This window comes from Muntiacus reevesi, chromosome 3, assembly GCF_963930625.1.
Source record: "Muntiacus reevesi chromosome 3, mMunRee1.1, whole genome shotgun sequence".
NCBI classification, from domain to species: Eukaryota; Metazoa; Chordata; class Mammalia; order Artiodactyla; family Cervidae; genus Muntiacus; species Muntiacus reevesi.
Window position 1 is genome coordinate 208,428,244 of NC_089251.1, and position 12,006 is coordinate 208,440,249.

The following is a 12,006-nucleotide window of genomic DNA, read 5'->3' on the forward strand; positions in this document are numbered from 1 at the left end:
AAGATAAGAAAACTTGAGAACCATTATTTCACTCCAACATAACTTTATGTCTGTCATTTTACCTAGTTCATATCTAACAGAGATGTAGGCATAATTTACATGCAGTTTAGTATCTTGTTTAACATTGTATCAGTGAATACTTTTTTGGTGTTGCCACACAGCCTTCATAAAAATTTAAATGGCTGCATGATATATCACAGAGGGCTATGCCACCTTTTACTTAACCACTGTCTTGCTTTTAAGTCATTTATAATATTTATAATTCTTTGCCCTTCTGAAGAGTGCTGAAATACAGAGTTTTTTCTTTACATAATTTCTCCTTATGCCTTTTGCATTATTGCTCTAGGCTAGTTTCTCCTATCTTAAATTTAAACACAGATACACATGATAGCATAATGAAGAATGCTTCATTCCTGATTCATCTTAATCTGTTTTATATCTCAAATCCTCAAGTGTTTACAGAATAGCTCACATTATCCAAGCTATGTCTTTAGTTTCAGTATAGACCTGAATTCTCTGTAAATTCATCACATACATAAATTTAAGAATTGCACTACAGTTAACAGAAAGATTTTAAAAACTAACGTCTGATTTTAGGAGGCTGACATTTCTCCAAGTTATGATTTAAAATATGTTTCTTCTTTTTAGTCTCTAGCATAGACACCTTATATATTTCTTCTTGAAGATGGCTAGCAATCACCAAGACACATTACATATGACAAGATTACCTAGGATTGTCTTTGAATTCAGTCAGCTCAGTTAAATTCAGTCATTCAGTTGTGTCCAACTCTTTGTGACCCCATGGACTGCAACATGCCAGGTTTCCCTGTCATTCACCAACTCCTGGAGCTTGCTCAAACTCATGTCCATCGAGGTGGTGATACTATCCAACCATCTCATCCTCTGTCATCCCCTCCTCCACCTGCCTTCAATCATTACCAGCATCAGCGTCTTTTTCCAAGGAGTCAATTCTTCGAATCAGGTGGCCAAACTATTGGAATTTCAGCTTCAATATCAGTCCTTCCAATGAATATTCAGGACTGACTTCCTTTAGGATTGACTGGTTTGATCTCCCAAGGGACTCTCAAGAGTCTTCTCCAAAATCACAGTTCAAAAGCATCAATTCTTCGGTGCTCAGCTTTCTTTATAATCCAACTCTCACATCCATACAACATTGCTGGAAAAATCACAGCTTTGACTAGACGGACCCTTGTAGGCAAAGTAATGTCTCTGCTTTTTAATATGCTGTCGAGGTTGGTCATAGCTTTCCTTCCAAGGAGCAAGCATCTTTTAATTTCATGGCTGCAGTCACCATCTGCAGTGATTTTGGAGACCCCCCCCCCCAAATAAAGTCTCTCACTGTTTCCACTGTTTGCCCACCTAGTACCCATGAAGTGATGGGACTGGATTCCATGAATTTAGTTTTCTGAATGTTGAGCTTCAAGCCAACTTTTCACTCTCCTCTTTCACTTGCATCAAGAGGCTCTTTAGTTCTTCACTTTCTGCCATAAGGGTGGTGTTATCTAATATCTGAGCTTATTGGTATTTCTCCAGGCAATCTTGATTCCAGCTTGTGCTTCATCTAGCCTGGCATTTCACATGATGTACTCTGCATATAAGTTAAATAAGCAGGGTGACAATATACAGGCTTGATGTACTCTTTTCCCAATTTGGAACCAGTCTGTTGTTCCATGTCCAGTTCTCACTGTTGCTTCTTGATCTACATACAGATTTCTCAGGGGGCAGGTAAGGCGGTCCCATCTCTTACAGAATTTTCCACAGTTTGTTGTGATCCACACAGTCAAAGGCTTTGGTATAATCAATAAAGCAGTAGAAGATGTTTTTCTGGAACTCTCTTGCATTTTCGATGATCCAGCAAATGTTGGCAATTTGATCTCTGGATCCTCTGCCTTTTCTAATTCAACCTTATACATCTAGAAGTTCACAGTTCACGTACTGTTGAAACCTGGCTTGGAGAATTTTGAGAATTACTTTGCTAGCACGTGTGATGAGTGCAATTGTGCAGGAGTTTGAACATTCTCTGACATTGCCCTTTAGGGTTGGAGTGAAAATTGACCTTTTCCAGTCTTGTGACCACTGAAGAGTTTTCCAAATTTGCTGGCATATTGAGTGCAGCACTTTTAAAGCATCATCTTTTAAGATTTGAAATAGCTCAACTGGAATTCCATCACCTCTACTAGCTTTGTTTGCAGTGATGCTTCCTAAGGCCCACTTAACTTCGCATTCCATGATGTCTGACTCTAGCTGAGTGATCACACCATCGTGATTATCTGGGACATGAAGATGTTTTTTTGTACAGTTCTTCTGTGTATTCTTGCCAACTCTTCTTAATATCTTCTGCTTCTGTTAGATCCATAAAGTTTCTGTCCTTTATTGTGCCCATTTTTGTATGAGATGTTCCCTTGGTATCTCTAATTTTCTTGAAGAGATCTCTAGTCTTTCCCATTCTACTATTTTCCTCTATTTCTTTGCATGGATCACTGAGGAAGGCTTTCTTATCTCTCCTTGCTATACTTTGGAACTCTGCATTCAAATGTGTTTATCTTTCCTTTTCTCCTTTGCCCTTTACTTCTCTTCTTTTCTCAGTTATCTGTAAGGCTGCCTCAGACAACCATTTTGCCTTTTTGCATTTCTTTTGCTTGGGGATGGTCTTGATCTATGCCTCCTGTACAATGTCACAAACCTCCATCCATAGTTCTTCAGGGACTCTATCAGCTCTAATCCCTTGAATTTATTTTTCACTTCTACTGTATACTCATAAGGGATTTGATTTAGGTCATACTTGAATGGTCTAGTGGTTTTCTCCACTTTCTCAATTTAAGTCTGAATTTGGCAATAAGGAGTTCATGATCTGAGCCACAATCAGCTCTCAGTCTTGTTTTACTGACTATATACAGCTTCTCCATCTTTGGTTGCAAAGAATATAATCAATCTGATTTCGGTGTTGACCATCTGGTGATGTCCATGTATAGAGTCTTCTCTTGTGTTGTTGGAAAAGGGTGTTTGCTATGACCAGTGCGTTCTCTCAGCAGAAATCTGTTACCCTTTGCCCTACTTCATGTTGTACTCCAAGGCCAAATTTGCCTGTTACTCCAGGTATCTCTTCCCTGGACTTCCCAGGTGGCTCAGATGGTAAAGCATCTGCCTACAATGCAGGAGACCCAGGTTCAACCCCTGGGTTGGGAAGATCTCCTGAAGAAATGGCAACCCACTCTAGTATTCTTGCCTGGAAAATTCCATGGAAGGAGGAGCCTGGTAGGCTACAGTCCATGTGGTTGCAAAGAGTTGGACATGACTGAACAACTTCACTTCACTTCCAGGTATCTCTTGACTTCCTACTTTTGCATTCCAGTCCTTTATAATGAAAAGGACATCTTTTGGTGTGTTAGTTCTAGAAGGTCTTGTAGGTCTTCATAGAACCATTCAACTTCAGCTTCTTCAGCATTACTGGTTGGGGCACAGACTTGGATTACTGTGATATTGAATGGCTTGCCTTGGAAACGAACAGAGATCATTCTGTTGTTTTTTAGATTGCATCTGAGAACTGCATTTCAAACTCTTTGGTTGACTATGAGGGTTACTCTATTTCTTCTAAGGGATTCCTGTCCACAGAAGTAGACATAATGGTCATCTGAGTGAAACTCACCCATTCCAGTCCATTTTAGTTTGCTGACTCCTAAAATGTTCATATTTACTCTTGCCATCTCCTGTTTGACCACTTCCAATTTAGCTTGATTCATGGACCTAACATTCCAGGTTCCTATGCAGTATTGTTCTCTATAGCATCAGACGCTACTTACATGACTGTTCATATCAACATCTGGGCATCTGTCTGGGCATCTTTGACTCTATCTCTTCATTCTTTCTTGAGTTATTTTCCACTCTTCTCCAGTAGCATATTGGGCACCTACTGACCTGGGGAGTTCATCTTTTTGACTTTTTATACTGTTCATGGGGTTCTCAAGGCAAGAATACTGAAGTGGTTTTCCATTCCTTTCTCCAGTGGACCACATTTTGTCAGACCTCTCCTTCATGGCTCATAATTTCACTGAGTTAGAGAAGGCTGTGGGCCATGTGATCAATTTCATTAGTTTTCTGTGATTGTGGTTTTCATTCTGATAAGAGGCTTATGGAAGCTTCCTGATGGGAGAGACTGACTGAGGGGGAAACTGGGTCTTGTTCTCATGGGCGGGGACATGCTCAATAAATCTTTAATCCAATTTTCTGTCAATGGGCGGAGCTTTGTTCCCGCCCCATTGTTTGACCTGAGACCAAACTATGTGGAGGTGATAAAGAAAAGGGCGAGCTCCTTTAAAAGGTCCTTCGCACACACTGCCACACTCAGTGCCCCCACCCCTGCAGCAGGTTACCACTGACCCACGCCTCCACTGGAGGGGACTCCTGGACATTCACGGGCAAGTCGGGGTCAGTCTCCTGTGGGGTTGCTGCTCCTCTCTCTTGGGTCCTGGTGCACACAAGGTTTTGTTTGTGCCCTCTGAGTCTGCTTTCCCAATCCAGTGTAACTTCTGGTGGCTCTATGGTGGGGTAATGGTGACCTCCTCCAAGAAGGCTTATGCCACACCCCGGTCTGCTGTACCCAGAACCCCCTGCTGACCCATACCTCTGCGGGGGACACTCAGACACTCAAAGGCAGATCTGGCTCCATCTCTGTGGGGTCTCCTGTGGCGTACAAGGTTTTGTTTGAGCCCTCAGAGCATCTCTGGCGGGTATGGGGTTTGATTCTAAACACAATTTTGCCCCTCCTACTGTCCTGCAGGGGCTCCTCCTTTGCCCTTGGATGTGGGGTATATTTTTTGGTGGGATCCAACACTCTCCTGTCGATGGCTGTTCGGCAGCGAGTTGTAATTTTGGAGTTCTCGCAGGAGAAAATGAACATACATCCTTCTACTCCACCATCTTGGAGCAAGTCAGTGTCAATAGTTTATCATATTTTTCTCTGCACTTGCTGGTTCCAAGCTTCCCAAAGCTGAGTGCCCTGATACCAGAGGAGTGGCTCCTTCCTGGGATTCTGTAAGACCTTTGACTGGTAACAATTTTCCATCACCAAATGGCCTCTGCCCCCATCTTCATTAAGCTAATTCAAAGTTAAAATCTGAATTTTCACAAGTAAATTCAAAATTTCAGTGCAAATGCTTTCCAGTGGCTCCAACCCATTTTGAGTCCCAAACTTAACAGGTTGTGGTCTATCAAGAAATTCCCCATGTTACACAAGTCATTTACATAAAATCAGTTGTAGGCATGTGATAAAAATTCAAGTCTTTTTGTGGTGATACAAATTTACTCAGTATTGGGATGACAGGTGACAACCTGAAAAACTATCACCTGGCCTGCTTTGGGCCAGTGATTTAAATGTCAGTGAGAGGTGGAAAGCATCACAAGGAAGGACTGAGCTATCATTGAGAGATCTAAAATAAATCACTGGAATGCACCATATCTTTGCCATAATTAAGAATAATTCCCATGTAGATAATTTCTAAACTGCATGGTGAATGATGCAAGCATAATTAGAGCTTATTATTTGCAAAGTTCTTTAGAGTTCATAAATCATAATCATATATTTGACCCTCCCACTCTGAAGGGTTTATAGGACAGAAAGCCCTGTTATTTTGTAGATGAGAAAATGATTCCTTCTCAGGTTAACAGATCTGCCTGAAGTCGTATACAATGAAGTAAAGCAATGAACGCTGATATCCTGATTCCTGCACTATGCTACCAGGATCAGAGCACACTGAACAGGAATTCATTTCCAGTTCAACTTTTGGCATGAACTAGCCATTTTCCCTTGTGCAAGTCAAGTAACATTGGGTCTAGTGTCTTTATTTGTGATAGGATAACATTTGATCAGCACGACTTCTAAAGACTGAAAATTCAATTTTGTATGAACAAATTTTCATTTTATTTACATGACAAAAATCATTTTTCCCAATACACATCCCTGCTCCCCACATCACCAGTTACACTCCAGACCATGCCAAGTTTATATAAATATGATCTGACTCAATAAGTCAACTTCAGTGTCATAACTGTAACATGAAATAGACTAGAAATAGAACAGAGTAGAAATAGAATAGAAATAACAGAATATACATAGCTAATTTTAATTGTGTGCTTACTATGTGTAAGGCACAATTTCAAGTATTTTATATAACAACTCATTTCGTCCTTATGATGACCCTGCTGCTGTTGCTGCTAAGTTGCTTCAGTCGTGTCCGACTCTGTGCGATCCCATAGACAGCAACCTACCAGGCTCCACCGTCCCTGGGATTCTCCAGGCAAGAACACTGGAGTGGGTTGCCATTTCCTTCTCCAATGCATGAAAGTGAAAAGTGAAAGTGAAGTCGCACAGTCGTGTCTGACTCATAGTGACCCCATGGACTGCAGTCTACCAGGCTCCCCCGTCCATGGGATTTTCCAGGCAAGAGTACTGGAGTGGGTTGCCATTGCCTTCTCCGTATGATGACCCTAGAACTAGGTAAAATCACTACTTCCACTTTACAATTAGATACGCAGACCCGGCAGAGGTAAAGTTATATTTTCAAGGTCACAAAGCTTCAGTCAAGATTCAAAGTCAGACAATATAATTCTGGAGCTCAATGTGCTTAACAACCACTTTATGCAGCCACAGTTCTTGACTTAATATTTTGTCAAAATAGTCTTTAAGGGTGAACTCCAACTGACATACATGTCTTGACCATAGACCTTGCTTGAATCTACCTTGTCTAGAACAATACCATATTCCCATGTAAAAAGCCCACAGCCAGTTTTTGCCTAATGGATGGATTCCTGTCCATTGTTGATGGAGATGTCTGTACCATTTTGGGGAACTCTTCCATCATAGGGTCTCCCCAAACAAAAGGCGTTGTTGAGCAATGGCTCAATGGAAGAGATCTACTGCAGGTTAGAGCCTTCAGACCAGGTCCCCCCCTGTGCCTGGCTCCCTTCCTCTGCTTCACCTGTTGGACTTGCTAGAAAACTCACTTCCTTCTGTGAGTCAGTCGAGAGTCACTGAGTTAAGTTTGCTGCAACTTCACTGACTCCCAAGAAGAACTCTTGAGACTGGACACTAAGACCCCGAAATAGTTTCCTCTTCTTTCACCCCAGGAAGAAAAAAACAAAATACAATATACATATTTTTATTACCTATGTTTAATATTCACTGAGAAATTTTCTTACATTTTTGTAAAGGTCCAACTTATTCTTTATATGAATGGTGCAGATTTCTTTCATAGCAAAAAGACCAAGACTACTCCTCAGATAAAGAGTCCAAGAGTCCGTGTGTGTATGTTCAGTGGTATTCAACTCTTTGCAACCCCATGGACTGAAGCCCGTCAGGTTCCTATGTCCATGGGATTTTCCAGACAAGAATACTGGAGTTGGTTGCCATTGCTTATTCCAGCCAAGAGTCTATCCATTCCTGTACTTCCTTTTTGCACCATGGACAGCACCCCCATATTCTAAGCACAGCCAGGCAATCAGAAAAGCTACCCCTCTCTCCCAGCAGCCCTGACCTGACCTCTCCCAGGTCCCTTAAGGGACCACGTTAATCAATTTTTCCATTCTTTATCAATACCTCTGTAATGCTGTAGAATTCAGTCCTGGACCCAGCATCCCAGCATAAGAAAAACAAACCAGCACTTGTCAGCAGCAGCAGATGCATACAATAAGGTAAACCTTATCAAGTTGGGCCAAAGTCTTCAGAACAATTCTCAGCAATCTTATCTTACTACCCTGACCCTGAAATGCCAAAGTTCACTGTAGTAAGCAAAAGAGCCACAGATCGCATGTTTTAACTGCTGTTCTGTTTGTAGAAACCTCCAATGAGATATGTGACAGGAAATCTCACTCACACTAATCAAGATGGAAATCTTTTCATTCCCAATTAGGTCCAATTGCACAGATAAAGTAGTGCATCTGTTTGCCTTTCAAGAAGGCTCACTCTGGGGACTGGCAAGTTTTACTGACAAAACAACTAGATGGTTTGTCATCTATCCTTTCCTCTTGAAGAGCGACTTTGCCATCTTTTATCAGCGGTTATACACAGCTTCCCTTTTGTGACAATATTAACCCAGGACTGCTGCTATAAGCATCCAGCCTCTGCTCACTGCCTGCAGGGATATCTGATGAGAGTTTATCAGGATTGCTGAGCCCAACGCTTTTACATTAAAGTGGTTTCCACTCAGTTATTAGTGTGTGTGTGGCGAGTTCACACCTGCACATACATCCAGCCAGTTCCCCAAGAGTGCTACCTAGAGCAGTGGGTTTCGTCTGTTTCCAGAAAGAAAACAGGATGGCTTTTGTGCAACTGAAAAATGAATATTATGAAATAGACCTGGCAGAGTTTAAAAGTAATAGCAAATACCTAGCATGGCTGCAAGAGTAAACAATTAAGGGGTGACCAAGCATAAGGCATCACTGTGCAACATAGGTTTGTTTGTAAAGCAATCAACAAGTCCATCGATGCAAAAAATGCACTGTATTCCCAACGTACAGTCAACAGAAACTGCAATAATCAGACACTGACTTTAGTACATGTTTCCCCTTGGATGACTTTTTAAATAATTTCAGTCAGGATATATTATATTCTAAATAAGTCTTAGTGATTTACGCAAAAGCAATTCTTTTTAAAATGGCTGGAAAGACAGGCATGTCAAAAGTGAAAATACTAGAAGAAAAGTATAATTTCATTGTCTCTGGGGACTTCCTGTAAAATGGAAAGCATACAGTTGGGAACTTGGACTTTGGGGTCCCACAGAGTTCAAAACCCAGATTTGCAACTTCTTAGCTATGAGAGTTGGGCAAGTTATTTGACATCTCTGAACTAGTACAATGTGGTATTAAGAGGAGTCACTTTCACAGGTTGTTGTAAAGAGCTTCTGCAGAATAGGTGTCCCCCAAATAGAAGTCCTTGCAACCATTGTCCAATGTAGACTGGAGCTGCTGTCCGTGTGAGTTCTCAGATAACTCTGCAACAGCTATAAAAAGGAATTCTACTCAGTGGCATCAACCCTGCCTTTGTGACTTTGATAGTCAGCTCTGTATTCATATTGTTGTAGTAGGTGAGGAAAAAATAGAAGAAGTAGCTATTGCCTGATGCTACCAAGAAACTCCACCCATGTCTGGCAATCGTGGTCAAATGAGCACAGCCTATTTTTCCGAGGTTGTTGACAAGACTCCACCAGGGCCATGGTGCCATGGATGAATTACCTTCAGACACGTGTATTCCTCTTTTCTAAATTTCCTTTCCATAATGTCTTTTTTGAGGTCTAATTTTACTTATGTTTTAATTTGGGCCCTGAGTCACAGGTTATTCTCAACACAGGAATAACCTCTCTCCAGTTCCCTTCAAAACATAACCAGCCCAGTAGCAGTGCCATGTTCATTCCAGGGCTATCCACAACATCCAAGACATGGATACAACTTACATGTTCATCTGCAGATAAACAGATAAAGAAACTGTGTTATACACACACAGTGGAATATTATTCAGCCTTAAAAAAGAAGGGACTACAATATGGAATGAATATTGACGACATTATATCTCAGTGAACTAAACCAGTCACATAAATACAAATAACGCATGATTCCATTTATATGTAGAGAAGGCAATGGCAACCCACTCCAGTACTCTTGCCTGGAAAATCCCATGGACGAAGGAGCCTGGTAGGCTGCAGTCCATGGAGTCGCTACGAGTCGGACACGACTGAGTGACTTCACTTTCACTTTCATGCATTGGAGAAGGAAATGACAACCCACTCCAGCGGTCTTGCCTGGAGAACCCCAGGGACGGCGGAGCCTGGTGGGCTGCCGTCTATGGGGTCACACAGGGTCGGACACGACTGAAGCGAGCAGCCATTTATATGAGATATCCAACACAGTCAAATTCATAGCAGTAAAGAGTAGAATGGTGGTTGTCAGGGGCCTTGGTCTGGGGCGGGGGAGGTGAGATGGGGTGGGGGAATGGGGATTTGCTAATGAACAGGCATAAAGTTTTAGTTTAACAAGACAAGTAAGTCCCAGAGATCTTCTGTACAACACTGTTGTCAACGGCAGTTACTGTCACTTAAAATTTTATTAAGAAGGTAGATATCATGTTAAGTATTATTAGCAAAATTAAAAATAAAATTGCACAACCATTTCCTGGTTCAGTCACTCAGATGGCAAGCTTCTTAAGTCTAATAAACTAATCCAGTATACACAGTTAAATGGCTCCTGATAGATGAATATATTACCATGCTGGAGATATTTACAGTTCTAAGACTCACTGAAGTAAAATGTAATAATCCAAAGGAATTCATTTCTCACGCTGCAATTTTAGACTCTAGAGCTGGTAGGTAGAGAGAATTTTGAGGCAGTATCCTTTTGAAGGCTTATTTCAAACTGTGTTACAAAGGCTACAACCTATTTTTCATACTGTGGCATCAATTCCACAAAAGAAGAGAGAGTTGTTTTTGTAGAATGATGTGGAAAAGTAGGCTATTATACACTTAATTAGAGATCCGATCCTTTTAATCCAACAGAGATGCGATTTCCCAGCTGGGTAGAAATGTGGGCTTTGGAGAAAAAGCAAGCAGCTTTTTTATTTTTGTTGTTGCCTTTCTTCATTTATTTATTTTTGCTATTACTGTTTTAATATAAAAACACATTAAGATCTATCTACTTATCCCAGGGCTGAAAGTATCCTCATGCTATCAGTCTCTGGTGCTGGTCTCTGAGCCTGCCTCCCTCCCACTCCAAAGACAAGATCTGGGCCCGGGATGCTCAGAGCATCCTGTCCCATGCACTCCATCCAGAACTTGCCTAGGAAAGAACTCAACATGGATTTTAAATGGATGTGGCTCCCTCTTCTGGTGGAAAGTCTGAATCAATCAAAAAAAATCTGAGAAGCCTAGCTTCCTCTCAGTTCCAGAAACAGATGTCGACACAAGAGCCCCAACAAGTGAATCAGACAGTGTCAGCCCCTCCATACTTCTTACACTGTTTCCTGATACCAATACTAACATGGTGAAGAAAGCCATAACTGAAATACAGTGATGAGAAAGGGAAAAAAGAAGTCCCATTTTGAGTAGAGAAAAATGAGACACTGACAAAGGTATTTTCAAGGCCTGTTTAAAGAAGATACCTGGGGTCAAAATAACTAAGTTTTCCTCCAAATAATAAGAAACAGTAATACATAGTCTTCTGATCTTTGGGTCTCTTAAAAAGGAGCCATACCTATAAAGATGTGAATGGATATAGGGACTGATGAACTACTGCTTTGAAAAACTACTATTAACAGAATTCTTCTGGGACCAAGTCAACATGTCAATACGCCTATTTGACATCCTCACTCTTCATGAGGTCAAATCCACAGCATTAAAAGTACCCTCCATCACATACAAGGAATTTTTATGAAGGGAGGCTCTTGAAAAAGAGTCTTTTGCTTATTAGAAACTAAGACGTGGGCCCCCATTAGATAATTTTGTATCATTAAGCCAAAAAGGTAGACAACCATAGTGTGGTGCCAAATATCTATGCTTATGTGAATTTCAACAGCCACATAAAATTATGGAATGGTGATGCACAAACATGCTGCTTCCAAAAGGACTCCTAACAGGCTGAGCACGACAGAGGCCAAGGAATACTTAAACACAAAGCAAAGAAAACAAAAATCCTCAGAGTCCTAACGGGAGAGCCTGTGTGGATCCCACATTCTGTCTCTGAACACTCCGCTGATCGCTAAATTATATTCACTCCTGAATGATCCCAGTGTTTCTGCATCACAAATCCTGCCACTTGCTAGGAGCTATAGCCCCGATTTATCTTATCTTTATGAAAGCAGTTCAGTGCTGGGAGCAATGCACTGTGCTTCCATGCAGAAAGTTCAAGTTGAGGAAGGCAGAGGGCTCCAGCCTCATACCAGACGTGACCAGTGAAGACCCGGGTGATCTTGCGTTTGGCCTCTGAGGATGGCTCCATTAACTCTTA

General features: G+C 41.4%; 1 protein-coding gene and 1 non-coding gene across 7 annotated transcripts in view; one reads left to right on the forward strand and one right to left on the reverse strand.

Moving 5' to 3' along the window:
* The window catches only part of NCKAP5 (NCK associated protein 5), a 1,099,478-nt gene that overhangs the window by 543,991 nt on the left and 543,481 nt on the right, over positions 1–12,006 (reverse strand). The gene's annotated exons all lie outside the window — the stretch shown is intronic.
* TRNAC-ACA (transfer RNA cysteine (anticodon ACA)) lies at positions 3,136–3,207 on the forward strand. The gene has a single exon. It is a non-coding gene; the product is annotated as a tRNA-Cys (tRNA).